The 22541-nt window shown below is 48.0% G+C and overlaps 1 protein-coding gene across 3 annotated transcripts in view; it reads right to left on the bottom strand.

Moving 5' to 3' along the window:
* The window catches only part of EPB41 (erythrocyte membrane protein band 4.1), a 214141-nt gene extending 191909 nt beyond the window's left edge, over window positions 1-22232 (bottom strand). Inside the window, exon 1 of one of the 3 annotated variants that reach the window (XM_023732039.1) lies at window positions 22163-22232. The gene's annotated coding sequence lies outside the window, so the exon portion shown is untranslated. Of the gene's footprint in view, window positions 1-20646; window positions 20761-22162 lie in introns of those variants that run through there. The other 2 variants (XM_023732041.1, XM_023732038.1) reach the window with 2 other exon arrangements.
* Window positions 22233-22541: the final 309 nt, after the last annotated feature.

Here is a 22541-nt window from a genome sequence, read left to right on the forward strand (position 1 = left end):
TAAGCCACGTGGGGAGTGAGGCAGATAGTGCCCAGGACGATGAGAAGCCGATATTTAGAAGCCTCAGAGAAAACGGAACCCACAGAGAGGCTGCTACCGGGCTACCCCAGGCTCGGTTCAGATCCTGACTCTGTACCTTAATACATCTAGCGACCTTGGGTCAGCTTCTCTGGGCCTCAGCCTCAGTTTCCCCATCTCCTAGCTTGGCTATCTCCAGGTGCCATCCCAACTCTGTCATTTGATGAGACTTTACCTCTCCTGGCAGCTGTGTAAGACCTGAAACAGAAACCGATTGTTGTGGCCACGCGAAGATTGCACCTCTTTCTTCATCTACCAAACAAAACCAAACCCGTTTCCATCGAGTCAATTGTGACTGATAGCAACCCTATAGGAAAGAGTAGAACTGCCTCCATAGGGCTTCCAAGGAGATGCTGGTGGATTCGAAGTGCCAACTTTTTGGTTAGCAGCTGAGCTCTTAACCACTGCACCACCAGAGCTCCTTCTTTACCTACTCGTTAAAAAAAAAAAAAAAAAAAAAACCATTGCCATTTAGTCGATTCCAACTCATAGTGAGGCTATAGGACAGAGTAGAACTGGCCTATAGGGTTTCCAAGGAGCACCTGATGGATTCGAACTGCAGACCTTTTGGTTGGTAGCCAAAACTCTTAACCACTACACCACCAAGGGTCTACTAAATCTACCTGTGCCCTGGTACCCTCAAAATCATAAACCAAAATTCTTGGACCTAGCTTCCAAAGTCTGGTCTCCAGCTGAACTTAGGGTTGCTCTCTGAGAATTCCTTGGTATGCATTTCTTTCTCTCCAGAAGTTTCAGGGGCCACTTGACCTTCACACTCCCTGTCAGGCTGGTCTCTGAACAGGCTGGGGCCTCACCGAGCTGAAGAAAGGCTCTGTTCTAAGCATGATACCTATAAGGTAAAATAGATTCTGGTATTCCTATTTTAGAGATGAAGAAACTTAAGCAGAGAGGCTTAGACCTATCAGGATAAGAAACTAGGCAATCTGACAGCAGATAAACCATTATGCTAGCTAGGCTGTCTCCTGGTATCTAATCACAGCTCCTTCACTATACAGCTCTACCTTTGGAAACAGACTGCTGGGTTCCGGTTCGAACCCCTGCTGAGAATTTGCTTTTCTAACAAGTTCCAAGGCGATGCCAACACCGCTGGTTAGGGACCAATTCTGAGAACTACTAGTAGAGCACTGGTTCTCGAAACTTACTATACATAAGAATCACCTGGGGATCTTGTTAAAATGTAGATTCTGATTCAGTATACTGGGGTAGAAATGCAAATTCTCAACAGGGGTTCAAACTGGAACACACCAGCTTGAAGCCATCTGGGTTCAGTTCTCAGCCTCCAAAGCCAAAAAACCCATTGCCGTGGAGTTGATTCCGACTCATAGCAACGCTACAGAACAGAGTAGAACTGTCCCATAGGGTTTCCAAGGAGCAGCTGGTGGATTTCAACTGCCAACATTTTGGTTAGCAGCCGAGCTCTTAACCACTGCGCCACCAGGGCCTTGGTCAAGTACTTAACCTCTCTGTGCCTGCGTTTCTGACCACATAAAAGGGGATAATAATGGCTCTTACCTCATAGAGTTATTATAAGAATTAAATGAGTTAAAATATGTAAAGAGTTTAGAATAGTGCCGAAACCAAAAAACCCACTGCCTCGAGTGGAGTCTGACTCATAATGACTCTGTAGGCTGGAGTAGAACTGCCCCATAGGGTTTCCAGGGCTGTACTCTTTACCAAAGCAGACCGCCACATCTTTCTCCCACGGAGCAGCTGGTGGTTTGAACTGCCAATCTTTTAGTTAGCAGCTGAGCACTTTAACCACTGCCCCACCAGGGCCCCTTAGAATAGTGCCTAGCTCTCAGTAAATATTATTTAAGTGTTAATTATTACAACTATTTGGAGACTAAAATATGATCTGAGAGGCCTGAGTCTGGCTGATATAAAATAATATACTGTCTGTTAAGCTATGAGTCAGAATCAACTCGAAGGCAATGGGTTTTTTTTTGTAAGCATTTGATTGCTGTCAGCGCTGAGCCAGCACATTACATGAGTTATCAATTTGAAACATCGTAAAAACCCCTTGAGGACCACCAGACTACCCTATCTAAAACAGCCCCCACTCACACACCTTTGCTCTGCTTTGATTTTGCTTTGTAGCACTTACCCTACCTGATTTTCTACTACATGTTTATTTATTCATTGTCTGTCTCCACCCACTAGACTGTAAACTCCAGGAAAGCAGGGACTTTGTCCCTCTTATTCGTCTCCTGGAACAATGCATACTCAATAAATATTTGTTGAACAAGTAAATGAATTATCCCTATTTTATACATAAGAAAACTGAGGCTTGGCCTCAGTTGACTTGGCCTCAGTTGAGTCAGGTTCTTTTTGTGTATTAGAGGCAAAGCACTTGTTCTTGAGAGCTTCAGGTCTTCAGGTGCAGCTGTGCTTTTGCTTAAGCGAGCTCTAGCCTGATCATTTCTGTACCTCAGAGGCTTCCTTCACCTATCAAACAGGGAAACCTGGTATCATGAAGGAGTCATACTGAAGATCAAACACCAGGAGCCCCACCACCACCAGCACCACCACCACCATGTTATCCAGTAAATTCAGATTCATAAAAATATCTCGGGGCTAATAAGTGCTAGCTAATGACACATCATATTTAAAGAGACTTGGCTGGATGCATGGAATGTGTAGCATTTAATAATAATTACCCTGAAAACAAGTAAGGATCTCAGGCTGGCCGATAACAGATAGACACAAGGCTGGTATAAGCCACTAAATTTAGAGTGCCATGCAACACCACACCAAGAAATGTTGGCATAGGCTTTACAATCTGAAAAACCTCAGTTTTGGTCATGGCTTTTAATTCTTAGCCAAGAGTTGAAAGGGCTTTGCAAACTGCAAAGTGCTATCCATACAGTGAGGGATTTTTGTTATTAATTAGGTGCACACCCTCGCCTGTTAAGCCAGGTGCTCAATCCCTGAGCGTAACTGAGCCCACCACATAGTGGGTAGTGAGGGATGAGAAATGCCCAATCTGAAGGCAGAGAATCTATCCTTATCCCACTTGTTCTCTCAGAACCGGCTTCTGCAAACCAGACATTTGGTCTCAGCTCATTCTGCAGAGGCTGCTGTTGGGTACCAAGGGTAACGGTCCCAAGCACCATCTCTGAGGCTAATTTCCTAGGCAGAAACTCAGCCCCCACCCTGCCTGCTCCATGATCACATCTGGGTGGCGGCTGTGCTATGCTCCAAGCCCTGGGATGGGGTCCCTAGGGACCATCTCTATCCTGCCTGCCAGCTGAGCCCACCACTATCTCCCCTACCACCCCTCCTACTCCTTCCTAGGGAATACAAGCCCTGCTAGCTGCTTGTCAGCCCCTGGAGCAGTCAAGGGCACCAAGAAAAAAAAAGACAACATGAAAGGGTCCTAATCCTTCCCCATTGCAAACTGAGCTCCAGCAAAAGCAAACACCAGCTGCACAGAAGAAGATGAAATTAGATGGCGAAATTAAGTGGTGACCAGTGGGAAAGGCCAGGGAGGCCAGGATGGGAGATGGGGACTCAGATGACCTGGAAGAGATGAGATTGGGAGAAACTGGGGTGGGGGCGGGGGGAACAGATGGAGTCTGAACCATTCCCAAATCTGGGATGTGGGTGGATTAGGGACACAGCTGGCCTGGAGCCCCAGTGCTAGGGCTCAAGGAAAACGTGTGTCTGTTGTGGTGGATGGTAAGAGATGAAGAGAGCTTTGAAAAGCTGGGCCCACCAGCAAAGTGTTCTGAACAGTTACTATTAAATAAAAATCAATCCTGGTACTAAAAGTATATGAAGAATAGAGCTTTCCATCCTGCCCATGGTCATAAAATTGCAGTCATTTTAGGCCTTATAAATACAAATGATAAATCAAACAAAGTATAATGGGTGGGAAAATTACATACAGTGGTATGCTTTTTTTTTTTATTAGTAGTTATTTAATTGGTCATAGAAACATAGTTAAATAAAAAGAAAAAAATTTAAATCACTGTAAACCTCATCAATCAGAAATAAACACCATCAATATTTTGGTGGGAGACTTCTAGTACTTTTTAGACACGTAAACATTTCTGTTTACATAAATTAAACCATATGAAATTGCTGTTTTATAGGTTAAAAATGGTCAAATATCAGCAACCTCATACGGTTTAGCTGAATGCTTTGTTAAAATTTAGACCATATTACGATAAGGAACAATGATGAATCTGCAAAACATCTCATAACATGGACGAATCTGGAGGGCATTATGCTGAGTGAAATAAGTCAATCACAAAAGGACAAGTATGAGACCACTCTTATAAAAACTCAAGAAAAGGTTTACACACAGAGAAAAAAACATTCTTTGATGGTTATGAGGGAGGGGAAGGGTGGGGAGGGGAAATCACTAACAAGACAGTAGACAAGTATCAATTTTGATGAAGGGAAAGACAACACACAATATAGGAGAAGTCAGCACAACTTGACCAAGGCAAAGATATAGAAGCTTCCTAGACACATCCAAACACCTTGAGGGACCAAGTTGCTGGGGCTGAGGGCTGGGGACCATAGTCTCGGGGGTATCTAGGTCAATCGGCAAAACATAAAGAAAATGTTCTACATCTACTTTGGTGAGTAGCATTTGGGATCTCAAAAGCTTGCGAGCGGCCATCTGCAACACATCTATTGGTCCCATCCCATCCGGAGCAAAGGAGAACAAAGAAAGCCAAAGACACAAGAAAAATATTAGCCCAAAGGACTAAAGGACCACATGAATCACAGCCTCCACTATCCTGAGCTCAGAAGAACTAGATGGTGCCTGGCTACGACCACTGACTGTTCTGACAGGGATCACAATAGAGAGTCCTGGACAGAGTGGGAGAAAAATGTAGAACGAAATTCAAATTCACTAAAAACACCAAACTTACTGGTCTGACAGAGACTGGAGGAACCCCCGAGACTATGTCCCCTGGACACCCTGCTAACTCAGAACTGAAGCCACTCCCAAAGCCCACTTTTCAGGCAAAGATTAGACATGTCTGTAAAACAAATAATAACACATGTGAGGAACATGCTTCCTAGTTTTAATCAAATATATGAGACCAAATGGGCAACTCCTGCCTAAAAGCAGGAAGAGAAGGCAGGAAGGGACAGGAAAATTGGATGAATGAACCCAGGGAAGCCGCAGTGGAAAGGGTGAGAGTGCTGTCACATTGCGGGGATTACAACCATTATCACAAAACAATCTTCGTATAAATTTTTGAATGAGAAACTAACTTGCTGTAAACTTTCACCTAAAGCACAATAAAATTATTTTTTTTTAAATTTAGATCATATTGTTTTGAAACTGACTTTTTTCACTTAACAATATATTGTAAACATCTACATCATCATTTTCAACCGCACTATCAAGTGGCTAACCATAATTTACTTGATCTTGCTGGACATTTAGGTTGTTTCCCATTTTTCTCTTTTATAAATGATACTCAGAAAACATCCTTTTTTCTAAATCATACTCATGATTATTTTTTTAGGATGCATTTACTGCGGCATGTTTTTTAAATTATAGAGTACAAGGCTGCCTGTTCTGGTCATTTTTGAGATAAAGGCAAAAAAAAAAAAAAAAAAACAGCAGATGCAGTACTGTTATACAATAACTTGTCTTTCATATTTGAAAGCACAGAGCACATTTTCACTTCTCGGTAGAATGTACTTTGCATGCAAAAATTGCATCAAGCTCTGTCTTAAAGAGTTTTCTGTGCACACTGAAAGCAAAACCTAAATGTGACTAAAATACATATATTTTTAAAGCAATTACATTGGAGTTGGCAAGTGGTGTCCTTTCTGCAGAGGCACTTCAAGGAACAAGGGGCAGAAGGGAAGGAAGTTGAAATGGTAAAAGAGGACCCAAGCGGGATGATTTCTTTAGGCCTCTGGATTCACAAAATGTTAGAACTGGATATGCCCTTAGAAGTCATCAAACACAAGCCACTAGCTTTTTCCAGATTGGGAAATGGGTCCAGACACTGGAAGAGACTCGCCCAAGGTCACACAGCACATGATGGCAGAGTTCAAACTTGAATCCAGGTCTCCCGATCCCTACTACAGGATTCTGTTCACTGCCTTCTTCCAAGTCCAGCTATGCTTGCTCTCCAAAGCCAGAGGCCAAGCTAAATTCTACAGCTATAAAACCTAGGAATGTCTGAGCTGGAAGGGACCTTGTTATTATTACTAAAAATAGTAACAACTATATTTATTGGATATTTACTACGTGTCAGGCACATACTAAGGACCTTAAAGCATTATTGTATTTTGCCTCACAACAACCCTGCACAGTATTATTAGCTGCAATTACAGTCGAAGAAACTACAGCCTAGATGTGTTAGGTGATTTGTCCAACATCACATAGCTTAAACTAGATCTGTCTGAGTCCACTGTCCTCTGCTCCACACTGCCTTCACACCTCTCTCAGGAAAGCAGTTTGGAAATGATACGAATGGGTAATACCAATATCTGGCTGTCCCAAGACCCCAGGAAAGGCTGTTGTGGCTGCTTCTGATTATAGCCTTGGGGCACTCAAGAGGGATGCAAGGATCTGGCCTCCCATGCGTGGCCCCTTCCCAACCCCCTCTCTCACCAGCTGGAGAGAGCCTAATGACTCTGATCCAGCAAAGCCTCCAGCTCGCTCAAGCTTAGCCCACTAATTCTCTCTCCCCTGGGTGGGGGACCCTCTAGGCCTAGTGGATCTGCCAAGAAACGTAAGGAGAGGCTCAGTGCCACTAGCTAGCTGAGCCCCTTCTAAAACTGGTAAATAGTCTCTGTAAATTTCAAAGCCAGCCCTATACCTGCACCAAGTATGATTTTTATTTTAAATCTGCTATCAACTAAGCAGAAACAATCTCAACTCGAAGGCAAAAGTGTTCCTGGGAGTGAGAATACACTGGTCCTACCTTTTTTTATCCAATAAACATTTATTGAGTACCTCCTTTGTATAGGCACTGAGTCCTGGCATGAATGAGATGAGTTCAGTGGCAATGATAATAACAATCATCATCATCATCATCCATACATAAGAGATGGTAAGAAGAAGCAAAAAAGAATGTGAGTTCAAATCAAAGCTCCACCACTGAGATGCTATGTTAGGTCAGGCAAGCCACTTCCCCTCCCTTGGTTTCCTTATCTGTAAAATGGGGATCATACCTTCCAGCCACTGTGCCGAGTACTTTATGTATAATATGTTGCTGAACTTTCACAACAGCCCGTTGAGGAAGATATGACTGTAATTCACATCTTACAGATGAGGAAGTAGAGTCTCAGAGAAGTGAAAAAATTTGCCCAGGATCACCCAGCTAGTCAGAATTCAAACCCACATCTGCCTGGTTCTATTTTATAGTTGGTACTCTTTATACAGTTTACAGATTGCCTGCATTTCCATTAAAGTCATTATAACAATACCAGCAAAGATGTATATAGAGCACTAGGTACCTTACCTGTTTTCTCTTACTTAACTCTCACAACAACCCTATGGAGTGAATACTATTTTAACCCCATTTTACAGCTTTGGGAACTGAAGTCATAGAGATTAAGTAATTTGCCCAATGTCACATAGCTAGGGAGAGGTATAGCTGGGGAGCCAGGTATGTCTGACTCCAGAACCCAAACCCGCCTTTGCCCACTATACCACCTTGCCTCTTCTCACCAGTGAGGTGTCTGTTTGACAGATGAGAAAGCTGAGACCCATCAAGAGGTAGTGATGTGCCTAAGGTCACCTAGCATATTTGAGTCTTAAGCCCAGGGCTATTTCCTTCACCCACAAAATATGAATCCTGAGCATCAGAAAATGCCCCTGCCTACTGGACACCGGAAACCCTATACCTAGCTCCCCTAGGTGGCACAGGGAGCCCCCTCTATACCACGCCATGCACGGAGAGCCAAGGGTGTGGGACACTGAGGACAGCAGCAGTCGAGCTGGTAACCTAGCTGCCCCCAACTTCAGGCACCTCTGTTGTGACCTCCCCAAGCCATGGGCCCGGAGTTGGGGTGGGGAGAGTTACAGAGGAATCTGCTCTAGGTCCGAGCCCCACTGTCTGGCAAGGCTCTCTGCTGTGATTTCTGCTGAAAAACAAAAAGCTGGATCTTCTGGGTCTAAATGCTAATCACCAATAATGACATAATAACCATTGTGGGCTCAACAGCCAAACAACCCTGACTAGAAATTCTGCATAGCTCAGGCTCAGAAACAAAAGATTTGGGCACTCCAGCTGAAACCAACACCCTAGCAGAAAATGTCAGACATAAAAGGGCCTCAGAGTTGACCCAGTCAAAGTATTATCTGGCAAACGGAGAGGATGATGATCATTGACTTTCTCATTCATTCAGATAATTATTTATTGGGAAAGTACTGTGTGCATAACAATGATCCTGAGGATGGCTCAGGACCCAGCAGTGTTTAGTTCTGTTGTACATAGGGTCGCTATGAGTTGAAACCAACTCAATGGCACCTAACAACTATGTGCTCAGCATAGTGAAAGACCCAGAGGAGAAGTGGATTCATTTATTCATTAGTTTATTCCACAAATTCTTACAGAACACCTACTATTGTACCACACACTGTTCACTGTTCTAGGCATAAGGGGTATAACACTGCACAAGACAGATAAAAATCACTGCCACCACCAAGGTACATTCTACTGGGGGAGACAGACAATCAACAAATTATCAATAAAATATTGTATGTCAGAGATTGTTATGTGCTATGGAGAAAAATATGCAGGGAGGGACCATAGGGGGTTGAGGCAGAAGGAGAGAATGTTACAATTTTAAACAGGGTAGTGAGGAAAGGCCTTACTGAGAAGGTAACATTTAAGGAGATGAGAGAAAGAGCCATGAAAGTATTTGGAGTAAGTGTAGTCCAGACCAAAAGACCAGCAAGTGCTAAGGCCCTGGGGTAGGAGCATGCCTGGTGTGTTCAGAACTTGCCAAGATCATACATCCAGTCACTAACAGATCTGGGAAGGAAAAGGAATTTGACACAGAGTGATCACCTGCTATGTACTTAAACTCTCTTAAGCTTTAGGACAACTCTGGGAGGTAATGATTATGCTCACTATTCTCACCACTTTACAGATGAGGAGAGTGAGACCCAGAAAGGAGAAGTAAACGATCCCAGGTCACAAAGGAAGAATGGGCAGGTCTGTCTGACTCCAGTTTACTGCTGCCTCCCTGCTCCCTCTCCTCTCCACCTTGTCTATGCAAATCCTAAATAATCCTTGAGTGAATGAATGAATGAGCTCTGCACATTTCTCAAGCCCTACCTTCACAATGAACTGTTTTCTGACAGGCCTTTATTGATTTGTTCTTGTCTCTACTAATCAGAGAACAACAATAATAATTCCAATGTGCCAGCTACGGACAGAGAACTGCACAAATTATCTAACTTCGCCCTTACACAATCCCATGAGTAGGTGCTATCATTCTTCCCATTTTATAGAAGAGAAAACTGAAGCTCACTGAGGTAAAGCAACTTGCTAGAAGTCCTACAGCTGGTTAAATGGTAAAGCTGGGATTTACAATGTCATTGAGTTGTAAACGTGGAAGTTGTTGTGTTGATGGATGTTTTAGTGTATATGTTCTTACCACAATTAAGGCAAAAAAAAAAGAAAAAAAACCCTGGGATTTAAACTGAGGTCTATCAGCTCCCAAATCCCTACTTTTAATCCTCTAATATTAGCAGAAACCTCTGACATCAATCCATGCCCTTCCTTTTATAAATTAGAGACAAGAGGCTCAGTGTGACGAGTTCTTCCACTCTACCACCTTTTGGACTGTAGAGCAGGTTTTCTTTTTTAGGCCTATTTCCCGGCATCTGTAGAGGTCTTATGTCATCCTAGCTCCCTGAGGACAATTCCAGGGAGCTCATGTCCACCTCTGTCACCCCAGCCCTAAGCAGCAGTGGGGGATAAGTGCTCCTGGACCTCGTGCTTTCTGCTTTTCCAAAGTGTTTGCAGTGGCAACAGAGCAGAGGAGGCTGGAGAAGGGAAACTCTGCCCTCGTGTGGCTCCTAGAAGAGAGACTCTACAGCCTTGGCACCAAGAAGGCAGAGATGGGCAGAGGGCAGGGGCAAAATTTGGGGCGAGGGGCAGCTAGCCAACTGGGAGAGGGAGAGTTGGAGGGGGGCGGGTAGAAGATACCAAGCCTCTGGCTTTAAAATTGGTTTATTGGGTGTCGTTTATTCAGTAAGAAACGGTATCAAATACTCCAAGTCCCTAGACCGGGAAGGGGTAGAAAAGAAGAAGATTCTTAGAGACAGCACTAAAAATAGCATTGAGTACTCAAGGATTGCCGTTAAGGAGTCACTGGCCTAGGTGCTTTATCTACATTATTACCAATCCTCACAGTAAAATGAGCCCCACTCTACAGCAGAGGAAACTGAGGCTCAGAGAGGTAAAGTGACAGCCAAAGGCACTATAGCACACCCATTTCATTGGACTATGCAAAGCAGGTCCAGAGACCTGGGTTCCTGCTGAATGATCTGGTGCCATCAAGCACTCACCTGCTCTGATCTGAGGTTCCCACATCTGTACAAAAAAAGGACTTGGTTGCCAGGAAGACTCAAGAAGCTCAGGGACCCAGTTCTGCCCCAACCATGGGGCCTTCCAGAGGCACAGGACATCATGCTTACTCTTCTCCCAACCACCCAGAAAAAGGTTATCAGCTTCCAGGGGGGTCAAAAAAAAAGCTACATTTTTTTTTTAATGTTTGTCCCAGTTTCAGAGCTACTGCTGTCTTTGGCCTCCAGCCAGGGAGGGGCCTTTGGGGTGGGGGTGGAGAGACCTAGGCCTCAAGACTGAGTGTCCTTGGGCCGAGGCCAAGGGGTGCAAGGGGTAGTAAAGGAGCCAGCTGGCGGTAGACCAGGACCCCTCTGGAGATCTGGGCTAGTTTCTTAATCTTTTCCTTCCTTTGCTAGCCAGAGCAGGCTGCCAGGAGAGGCCGGGGAAGGAGTAGGTGGGGCCAAGGAGACTGAGGAGTCAAAATAATGATGATTTAATTAGAGCTACCATTTATGGGTGCCCATTACACGCAGACACTGGGCCAGGCCATCTGTGGGGATTTTCTCATTGAAGCCTCCACACTCCCCTGTGAGGAAAGCCTGTTGAACCCATTTTACTGAGGTTGAAACTGAGGTACAAAAAGGGGAAGTAATTGACTCAAGGCCACACAGCTTGTAAGTGCCAGGGTTGACAGGGAACCCAGGTTGCTGACTCCTGAGAGAGGCAACCACTGGGTTTGACTGAGGCTGGGGTGAGAAGGGGTGGAGGTGAGGAGATAGGGGGAGAAATAGGGGTGGAAAAGGCCCTGGAAGTCTCAGTGAGAAGAGGCAGCTATGAGAGTACAAGAAAGAGGATAGCAAGTGATCATCTCCTCAGTGACCATCCCCAAAGCCCTGCATGATCTGAACCCTGCTTCCCGTTCGGCCTCATCTCCCATCACTGCCTGCCTCTCCCTTTATGCCTGAGCCTTACCAAACTTCAGTACTTACATACCCTTAGCACACTATGCAATTTCCAGCCCTTACAAATGCTATCCCCTATGCCTAGAATGTTGTTCCCTCTGCTACCTGTCTAAAGAGCTCTTAGTCATCCTTCAGATCGCAGTGTAGCTATCTTTTCCCCTGATGCCTAGAAAGAGTTGCCCACCTGCCCACTTGGGTGCACTCTGCATGTGGTTCTTGCTTCTTTTGTTGAATCGTCACAGTGTCTATGTCTCTACCTACACTGCGAGCTCCTCAGGGGCAGGAACCGTGTCAGTGCTCAGTAAATGTTTGTTGCCTCTAATTGCACTTTATCACTGAATCTTCCTAAGAGCACTTTTAAGACAGGCAAAGCAGGTTTTCTTATCCTGGCTTTAGAGACAAGGAAAAAGAGGACAAAAGAGAGGAAGTGACTTTCTGAGGTCACACAGACATTCAGTGGCACTGGCAGGACTAGAACCTAGGGTTCCTCTGTACCACACAGCCCTTGCCTGGCCCCACCCTGAAAAGATCTCATCCCTGCCAGACTTGCCAGACTCACCACAAGGGAACCCCATGGCAGAAGTAGAGGCCCGGCCCTAGGAGTAGAGGCTTCAGACATAGTTGCTATCCCGGGGAGCAGAGCAGGAGGTGGTGAGAAGCAGACAAGCTTCTCAGCCCAGCTCTAACTCCTCCTCCCAGATATGCCCCAGACTAGAAACATCCCCTAGGCCCCATATTCCTCAGAACCCGAGACCTCAGTCTCACCTCTTTCCTCTCCTGCCTGCCCACTGCAGTCCATCATCATGTCCTGCTGGCTCTGTCTCCTAAAACAAACTCACATCCATTCTGCTCCCCACTCCAGGGCACGGCCAGCCCCAGACCCAATATCTCAGCATCTCTTACCTGGATTGTTGTCTCTGCCCCTCCCCTCCAGCTCATCCTCCACACAAAGTGATCCTCCCAAAATGCAAGCCCAATCACATCACTCCCTTGCTTAATATTCGATGGCTCTCCATTGCCTATGAATCAAGTCCCCCTAACTCTCCAGAACGTCTCTCTCCAGCTACATACCCCCAAGTGCAGATCAAGTCTATTTACCTTTGCACACAGTTCTTCCACTTTGTCCTTGTCCCTTCTCCTTGTCTTTACCTGAGAACACCTATTTACACTTCAGTATATCAACCAAAGATGGAGTTGGTTTTTTCTGTGTCCTTCTCCCCAACTAAACTCTGAGCTCCTGGGATCAGGACCACACAGATTCATCACTGCTCCCCGAGACCAGCCCAGGAGCTGACCCAGAGTGAGTGAAAGCAGGTGACTAGGAAAGGGAGGCACATTCTTCTGTAAGGCCTCCTCTCCCTCCCTTCACTCTGCAGGTGCCCTTCAGAACCGGTCAGAGTAGGTTCTGCCCATCTGTCCCCGGCATGCCCCTCCCAGACCTGGTCTCCACTGTCCCATGACAGATGTCTTTGTGATTCTAAAATAATATTGATAATTATAATAATAACAATAATAATTACTACCTTTTATTGAGTGCTCATCATATGCCTCATATGCATTATTTAATCCTCGAAAGAACCCTAGGAGGTAGGTTGTTCTTTTATTATTCTCATTTTACAGATAAGGAAACAGGCTGCAAAAGGTTAAATAGCTTGCCCAAGGTCATATAACTAGTAAACAATTGATACAGGATTCAAAACTAGGCCTAGATTGGGATACAGTGTGTGTGTGTGTGTTTGCACACACATGTGCACATATGAATTTATTCCTTCAACAAACACTCCAATAGCTCCCACTAGCCCTGTGCTGGGCACTGGAGATGGACAGAGAGGACTCAGACATAGTCTCTGCCTCCTCAGGGGAGGTAGCAGAGTTTCACATTAAATATTTGGGCCTTGGGGTCAGCAGACCTGGGTCTGAGCCTCAGACCCACTCCTAAATAACTGTGTGACTCTGGGTAGCTCAAGTGATTTACCCAGCTCCAGTTCCCTCATCTATGAAGTGGGGATAATGCCTACCTCAAGGGTTGCTGGAGGACTACCTGAGATAATGTGTCTAAAACAGTGAGCACATAACAAACAGCCCAGTGTTTAAGAAATATCCAATAAATGGCAATAATACATATGATGACTAGAGATTCTCAGGATCCGTAGACCAGGGCTGGATGCAATTCATCAGGGCCCTCTCTGAAGCCTTCTCAACCAGAGTCAATACTAATAGCTAAGACAATGCCTAATCCGCCCATTTTCTCATAAAACAACTCTTTAAGGGAAGTGTCCTTTACCAATTCTATTTTATAGGTGAGGCAACCGAGGCACAGAGAAGGTAGATTAACTGAGCTAAGTCACACAGCCTCAGTGGTTGAGCTGGAAACTCCACTCAGCTACTTCCATACTGGGCAGAGCTCAGCCCCTATCCCAGGGCCCTGGCCAGCCTGCTGTGGAGTCTGGGGTTCCTGACTCCTAGATTCTAGTTCCAGCTAGGCAGAAAGTTAAAAGTGTGAGAAAGGAGCCAAAAAGAGGGAGAGTTTGCTCAGTCTTCTCCCAGAATGAGCCCAGGGCTGGGAGGCAACCAACAACTGTCAAGGCAGGCCCTGTTCTGGGCACTTTTCATTGTCTCCTCCCCACACCCATGTTGAGGAAGTGTTACAATCTGTATGTGAACCTACACGTCGCAAATGAGATCCCAAAGGCTCAGAAAAGTTAGTAACTTGCCCAAGGTCACACAGCCAAGAAATGGCAGTCCTCAGGAAGTGGCAGAGTCCTTCCTCTCTCCACCGCTCTCAGACCTTCCCAGTTGCCTGTCTCCTCTGATGAAACCTAGAGGCTCAGCCATTCCCTCCCCAGGCCTAGGCAGAGGCCCTGAGTCTAGTTGGCTACGCCTCTCTCTCCATTGATTGATGCCTACTCAGTACCTGAGCCCACACTCAACTCAGAGAACCCAGAGCTCCCTTTGAGAGAGCCCTGGCCCCCAAGGAACTCAAGGAAAGAGAGGGTTCATGTTCACCAAGTCTCTATGATACTGGCACTTCATATGCATCAACCATTTAATCCAACACAAAACACATTGACAGGCGCATGTAGATGCTCAGTAAATATGTTTCTCATTCATTTGGAAATATTTACTGAGCACCTACTATGTGCCACTATGTCCTAGGTGCTAGGGATACAACAGTAAACAGAATAACAAAAATTCCTGCCCTCACAGGCTTACGTGAATAAAAGAAAAAGAAAATACTGCGTGAGGTAGGCATTAATACTCCCATTTTACAGATGAGAAACTGAGATGCAAAGAGCCACTAGCTGTACACTGCAGAGTAATGATTCTATTCCAGGCCATTCTGGCCCCAAAGACATTGTACCACATGATCCAAATGTCACCACCTAAGCATCAGGAGAAAAGGCAGCCCTAGTTGCGGTGGGATCCTAACTTCACAGAGTGTAGCCTCCCTCAGCATTTCTGCCCCCACTCCTTGTTGTTGTTAGGTGCCATGGAGCAGATCTCCAGGTCTTTCTCCCACAGAACCATTGGGTGGTTCAAACCACCAACCTTTTGATTAACAACCAAGTGCTTAACTGTTACACCACCAGGGTTCCTGCCCCCACCCCTAGAGCCTCCCTTTACCCCTTCCAGTGGCCTTGGTGCCACGGGACATGCATTGGAATCAAGCCCACATGGCAGTCGTTTAGGCAAACCCAGTACTCACCCAGCAGTAGCCGTCAAGTTCCCGCAGCCAGTCAGGGAGACACCGTGGAGCCATAGCCGCAGTGGCACAAAGAAGCAAAGAACAGCAGTGAGACACACAACCAACAAGCTCTGTGGAGCCACCTCCTCAGCCTGGGCCTGGGCCAGTGGGGAAACCCTGCCCTCCCTCTGCCTCTGAGGCTCAGCTACGACAGACACCCTCATAGTCAGCAAAACTCTGGCCTCCCAGGGCCCAGGCCACTGGAGGCAGCACAGTCCCTGTGGGGTCCACCAAACATTCAACAAACATTAACTGAGCACCTGCTGTGTGCCAGGTGTTGGGGATACAGTATGAACAAGATAGACATGGTCCCTGCAATCACATAAATAATTACCAATTTACAACTATGATGAGCACTTCAAGAAGGGAATTAAGAGATTTCAAATCCTGGCTTACTAGCTTTGTGATGTTGGGCTAGTAGAGCCACGGTTTGGTTTGTGACATTGGGCCCATTTCTTAATTTCTCTGTGCCTTATGTATTCATCTGTAAATTGGGGATAGTATTAGCATCCACCTCACAGGTTGTGAGGATTAAATATATTAAATAAGAACATTTGGAACAATGCTTGGCACACAGTAAACTGTTCATAAGTATTAGCTACTATTATTGCAGGAGGCTGTAGGACTGGGTTTTGGATGGGCCTAGTGTGGGTCAGGAAACACTGGTGGAGTAGCAGTTAAGAGCTACCGCTGCTAACCAAAAGGTCGGCAGTTCGAATCCACCAGGCGCTCCTTGGAAACTCCATGGGGCAGTTCTACTCTGTCCTATAAGGTCACTGTGAGTCAGAATTGACTCAGCGCACTTGGTTTGGGTTTTTTTGGTTTAGTGTGGGTCAGGCCACCACCTACCTGGTAAGTTGCTGCAGGGGTTAAATGGGACAATGGGAGGTGAGGCTCTGAGCACAGTGCCTTGCTGCCTGGTCACTGCTCAATAAATGACGGTGTTATTCTCAGGACTGCCCTCCAGAGCAGCCCCAGGGGAAAGCATCTCAGCAGAAGGGTTGTCAGAAGTGCTCCCACCACACACATCCAGAACTGCAGCTTTGGGCTGAAAATTAACCAGCAACCACATTCCCACCTTATTCTACAAATGCCATGTCTCCTTTGACCCTCACAATAACCCAGGAAGTGGACAAAGCCGAAATGATTACTATCCCTATCCTACAGACAAGGACAGAGAGGTGAAGGGATTCCTCTTTGTGTCTTGGGTGAGTCACTTCACATCTCCAAGCCTAGTTAAGTGGCCGAGCCAGGATTCTAACCCACGTCTGCCTAGATTTTGTTCTCGAGGTATCCCCCTTGGTTTTTTCCCTCCAGTCTCTGCAATACTAACTGCATAGCCCCAGACAAGCCTTTGAAACTCTCTTAACCTCAGTATACCATGGACTGCCAGAAGAACGAACAAATCTGTCTTGGAAGAAGTACAGCCAGAATACTCCTTAGAAGGGAGGATGGCGAGACTTCATCTTACATACTTTGGACATGTTATTGGGAGGGACCAGTCCCTGGAAAAGGACATCATGCTTGGTAGAGGGTCAGCAAAAAAGAGGAAGATCCTCAACAAGATGAATTGATACCGTGGTCGCAACAATGAGCTCAAACACAGCAATGATTGTGAGGATGGTGCAGGACCCGACAGTGTTTCGTTCTGTTATACATAGGGTCATTGAGTTAGAACAGACTTGAGGGCACCTCACAACAACAACCTCAATCCCTTCATCTGAAATAGCTGTTGTTAAACAGCCAGCCTATCACCCAAGCTGTTCCTAACCCAAAGTCTTCCTCCATAGGCTCAGCTGCTGCCATCATTGCCCCCTCTTCTAACCCTTTACCCCAGCACTGCCTTCAGTCACTAATCTACAGGTCAAGGAATGTCTACACTCAACTACTCTAAATCCATGTTTTATAGATGGGGAAACTAAGGCTCAGACTTGTCCACATACCTAAGGTTGCCTTTCATTGCCTAGCTCATGCACCTGGGCAGCAGTCAAGTAAGACTGGCCCTCTGGGAAAACTCCTGGGTAGGGCCCTGACCTTCGCTCCCTCTGCCCCTTTCACACCATGCTAGGCAAGCTCAACCAGTCCTAGTCAGAGGCAGGGCCATGCCCACCAGTGGGCACCCAGGGAAGGGGGCACAGCCCACTCCCCAGCTTCCCAGCCTGAATAGCCCAGAGATCTGAACTTGCTCCAGCAGGGGTCAAGCAAGTTCCATAGGTAAGGTCTGGGCACTGTGGCCACCTCAGTCGCCACAAGGCAGAGGCTACCCCTCTTAGTCAAATCTAGGCTTTGGAGTCAGATAGACCCGGGTTCAAATCCTGGTCCTGCCACTTCCTCGCTGTGTGACTTTGATCGAGTCAATTTGCCTCCCTGAACTCCTGTGAAATAGAGATAATACCTCTTTCTCATGAAGTTGTAAGTATTAAATGAGTTAATGCTGTATATTAAAGGCTTAGCACAGAGCACCATGCATAGTAAGTGTTCAAGATTAGAGAACAAGAGCTAAGAACAGGACTTGTGGAGGGTGGGGGGACATCCATCACACTCCATCTTGACCTCGCCATGTCCTATCCCCTCACATGGGGTGAGGGCAGGGAGTGGACTAAATCCCAAACCAGGTTCTGGAGGCTACAGCAGTAATTGGTGCTGCAAGAACTTTAGGGACTCTAGGCTCATCTCCTCTCCCCAGTCACAGAAAGGGAAACTGAGACCCAGGAAGAAAAGTGACTGACTTACAGGTTATAAGGGGGCAGAATACTACCCCGTTTAATAAACATCAGAATTCTGAATCTCCCCCACCCCCAGGGAAGTGTCATACAATCTGCAACCCCTGCAAAAACATCATGGGCCACCATGACCTCTAAGGAAAGCCCTTCTCAAGTATACTATTCAGCTCTGTGGCTAGCAGACCTGTACATGGTGCACAGCAGGTACTCAGGAAAGACTCAGATTCTCAGGAAAGACTTAGGGGATAACCAAACGAAGTTCTTCTCTGGTTCCACAGCTCTGCCCAGGCTCTCTCTCCAGCGGTCTCTCCTTACCTCTCCCCTCCCCACCCCATCTCAGCCGCTGTCTCATCTTGCAGCCCAGGACCCATCACCAGCTGGTCCTGGCTTCAGTCAGCAGAGGTCTGGGCCTCCGCAGGGCCTGCACAGCATCAGCATCTTACCAGCCAGACTGGGATGTTCCTGCCTAGCACAGCCAACCAGGCTCCTGGCCAGAGTCTGCTCTGCAGAGGGTGCACTGGCCCTGCCTAGGGGTGGGGCAGCCCGGGAGCCCTGGAGCTTCTATTGGCACCTGGGCCATACAGGAGGGAGGCCAGCCCAGCCAAGGCAGTACAGGGATGAGCCAGTCAGGAGAGAGCCGAGTGTGGGGCCTCCTCGCCTCACTGAGTACCACCTACACACCCAGGCACTCCTCCCTCACTCCACGTTGCTGGGCCCTGGGAGGCCCTACCTGACTCTCCTGTATACATAGAGGAAAGAAACTTCAGGGCTTCCCCACTCCATTCTCTTCTTGAAATACCCCAGTGACCAGCTCTCAGACCAACTACCATTCTGGTCTTTACACATTCATTGCCTCATTTGATTCTGCTAATGCCTATAAGGTCTGGATTATTGACTAAGAAGGAACATAGGGCTCAGAGAGGTGAAGTGACTCATGCAAGGTCACACAGCAAAGAAGTGTAAGGGCCAGGATTCAAACCCAGTTTTGCTGCATGCAAAACCTGCAGGACACTGGATGTCCCCCTCCCTCTTTCTCTCTCCACTTCCTGAAGCTTCTGGCTCCCCTTCTTCCTCTCCAACTAACCCAAACCTTCCACTTCTCTCTGCAAAACCTCCCCTCCCCTATTCCTAGTCAGAATTAATAATTCCCACCTCACGGCTGCTATAACACCTTGTTTACATGTACCCAACAGCAGCTGGGTACAGCAGTTATTTCTAAAGTGTCTGTCTCTCTGCTACTCAGGAGAGCCTTGAAGGCAAGGGCTGGCCTCTTAGACCTGACAGTCTGTTACTTCTACCAACCCCTCAATGCAAAAGTCCCTCTGGCCTCCACCCGCTGGTCTCTGTCCACCCCTAACCTCCTGCCAAGACCATCCCCACCCCCCGCCTGTAACTGGGATGGAGTGAAGTCTTGCTGAAGCCAAGAGCCTGGGTTCCATCCTAAGGGGCTCTGTGCCAGTGCTCTGGCCCCACCCTGGGTCCTCCCTCTCCCCTTCAGTAGCTGATGACCTGACCTGGACCTTACCCCAGGCAGCTCTCACAGTGACTCCCAGCTGCCCTAAACCCCAGCCCCAGCCAGCCTCTAAACAGGAGGGGGCTTGGAGACTTGAGGAGTCATAGTCAACCACTCTGTCCCAGGGGACGCTGTGGGCCCTGAAATTAAATAACCTCCCCTAATCCTACTGAGATAGTCCTCCCTCCTCCCCTTCCTCCTCTGAGGCAGGCCTGGCTGAGGTCTGTCAGATCAGATCCTGCCTCCAGCTTGATAGAGGGGAAGTGCCGTCCTACCCAAAAGGTGGAGACTGCTGGAATGTGTGAAAGGCAGAAAACTTGAGGAAAGGCAGTGGACAGACACAAGGAGAGACTGAGCCACGCAGAGATGAGAGACACAGGGAACCGAAAGATGAGAGCGAGCAGGAGCCTGAGCCCGAAAGGAGACAGTAAGACCAGAGACAGAGGGAAGTCCCCTAGACCAACTGTGGAAGGGAGTGGGGGCGGGGGACCCGGCGGTGACGGGAGAGCCACCCGAGCAGGCTGAGCCGGCGCCCTAGCTCGCGGGTCCCTGCCTCCCGAAACTCAAAGTCAGTTACGTAAGGGCCGGAGCGGGGCGCGGGGTTCCTGCCCGAGGGCCCCCTCCCACTGCGCGCCCGGCCCACTCCCGCCGGCGTTGCGGCTCCCGGGCAGGAGCGTGCAGGGCCGGGCAGGGTGGAGTTGAGGAGGGGGCGGCTCTGGCTGCAGCGCTCCTCAAGTACCCGCCCGCCGGAAGCGAACCCAGGACCCCTGCCCCAGGCAGGCCGTGGGACAGGCTGGGATCGCCAGCAACATGCGTCCAGCTCCGGACACGAGCTCCCGGAGTCCCTCGCCTAATGTCCGTGCCCCTCCTCGGACCCAGAACTTCGAGAAACCCAGGCCACTCTGGACCCCCCACCTAGGGCCCTGGAACCCAGGACTCCTAGGGCTACTTCCTTGGACCCCGAAGTCCCCCTCCAGACCCTTAGACCTGGTCTTGCCCCTCCTGGGACGGCCCAGGCCATTGCAGGTGGGTCCATCTGTTCCTCACCCTGTACCTCCTGGGGACCCGGGGTCACCCCTAAGCGGTCCAGACTAACCTGAGCTGGACAGGGCGGGGACCTGGCCGGGCTGAGCCGGGTCGCGTTCTTGCTCTCCGCGACTCTCGCCCTTTAAGACGTTCCTGCCACTTTGCCCCGCCGGGGCCGTCCACCTGCGCTGACAGGGCAACTCTGACGTGAGGCCCCGCCCCAGACCCAGAAGGCCTTCTGATTGGTGCAGGAAACTGCCAATCGGCAGAGCAGCAGGGAGGGCGGGGCCGAGGGGTGCAAGTGTCGCAATCGGGTAGGGGTGGTGGCTGCAGGTGCTGCCCCACGCGGAGCCGCGAAGAGCAGAGAGGCCAGAGGAGTGTCGGGCAGGGAGCCCTGGTGGTGCCTGCCGTGGGCAGCTCGGCTGCTAACCGAAAGGTCGCTGGTTTTGAACCCACTAGCCTCTCCACGGGATATCCCTAAAGATGTACACAGCCTTGGAAACTCTATGGGGCAGTTCTGCTCTGTCCTATAGGGTCACTATGAGTCAGAATAGACTCTTCGGCAATGAATTTTTTTTTTTTTTTTAACTTGGAGTCAGGCTGCCTGGGTCCCACTCCCCAACACTGCATCTATTAACTATGTTCCTCTGGGCAAGCTACTAACCCGTCTCCAAGCCAGGTTCCACCTCCATAAAATGGGGTTAATAAAAGTATTTTCCTCAAAGCTTGTTGTTAAGAAATTAAATGAAATAATCCATGTAAAATGCTAAGAACAGTGCCATTCTCAGGGTAAGCATCCAATAATTATTAGCAAGTATTATGGTTAGTAAGCATAAATTCATTTATTGCCCCCAAATTCACTGAAGTCTCCTCTGAGCCAGCTTCTGTTTCAGGCTTCCGGGTCTTGGTCCCTGCCCTCAACAAGCTCATAGTCTGGCAGAGGAGGGTCTGATTGAGCCCCTAGATCTGGGAGATGCTTCCTGATAGAGGCTGAGTGGGCTCTAATGCACCTGAGAAGTTGTGGATCCTTTGACCACAAATCTGGACCCTGGAGACCCATTCAGCCACTAGCTGTCTGAACCCAGTGGGGAAATCTGACATACACACACCCAGGCTCCAAAGCATATTGGCACATCTTTCACTTGCTCACATACCTATTGCCCAGTGGTTAAGAGCTTGGCATTTGGAGGAAATTGAGTTTGCTTTGTACTTACCAGCTGTGTGCCCTGGGGCAAGTCATGTCTCTGGAGTAAAATGGGATTAATAGCAAAACCCGTTGCCATCGAATCATTTCTGACTCGTAGAGACCCTATAGGACAGAGTAGAACTGCCCCATAGGGTTTCCAAGATTGTAATCTTTATGGAAGCAGAGTGCCACATCTTTCTCCGGAGTGGCTGGTGGGTTCAAATTGCCGACCTTTCGGTAAGCAGCTGAGCGCTTAACCACTGAGCCACCAGGCCTCCTTAATAATAGTAGCAACCTTATATAGAGCTTGTGTAAATTAAAAGAAAGTGTGTAAAACTATTTATGCAAATACCCAATAAGGGCGCTAATATTTTTTAACTGCTCCCACATGTATACGTACACCCAGGAGACAGCAGGCTGTGATCTTCTTGATTTGGTCTCTGCGTTCAGCCATTTCCCCAGACCTGGACCCCTGACCCGCCTCCTCAATCACAGTGGCCGGCCCTTCCACAGGGGCGGGGAGAGGAGAATCCCAGCAGTGACCTGGACACGGCTATTTTAATCAGTTGCCGCATGCCCCGCCCCCTCCCTGATTGGGCGGGCACGTGGTTCCAGCTCTGTAGGGTTTAGCTGCCTGTGGGTGACTCAGCAGTGCCTGCGCCTGCCCCAGCTTGATAAACGCTTGTGCATGAGTGTGTGTGTTTGTGTGCTGAGGGTGGACAAGGAGGGCTCCGTGTTTCTGAATCTGTGGGTGTTGGGGAGGTGGGTACACCTGGGAC

This window comes from Trichechus manatus, unplaced genomic scaffold (assembly GCF_000243295.1).
Source record: "Trichechus manatus latirostris isolate Lorelei unplaced genomic scaffold, TriManLat1.0 scaffold00048, whole genome shotgun sequence".
NCBI classification, from domain to species: Eukaryota; Metazoa; Chordata; class Mammalia; order Sirenia; family Trichechidae; genus Trichechus; species Trichechus manatus.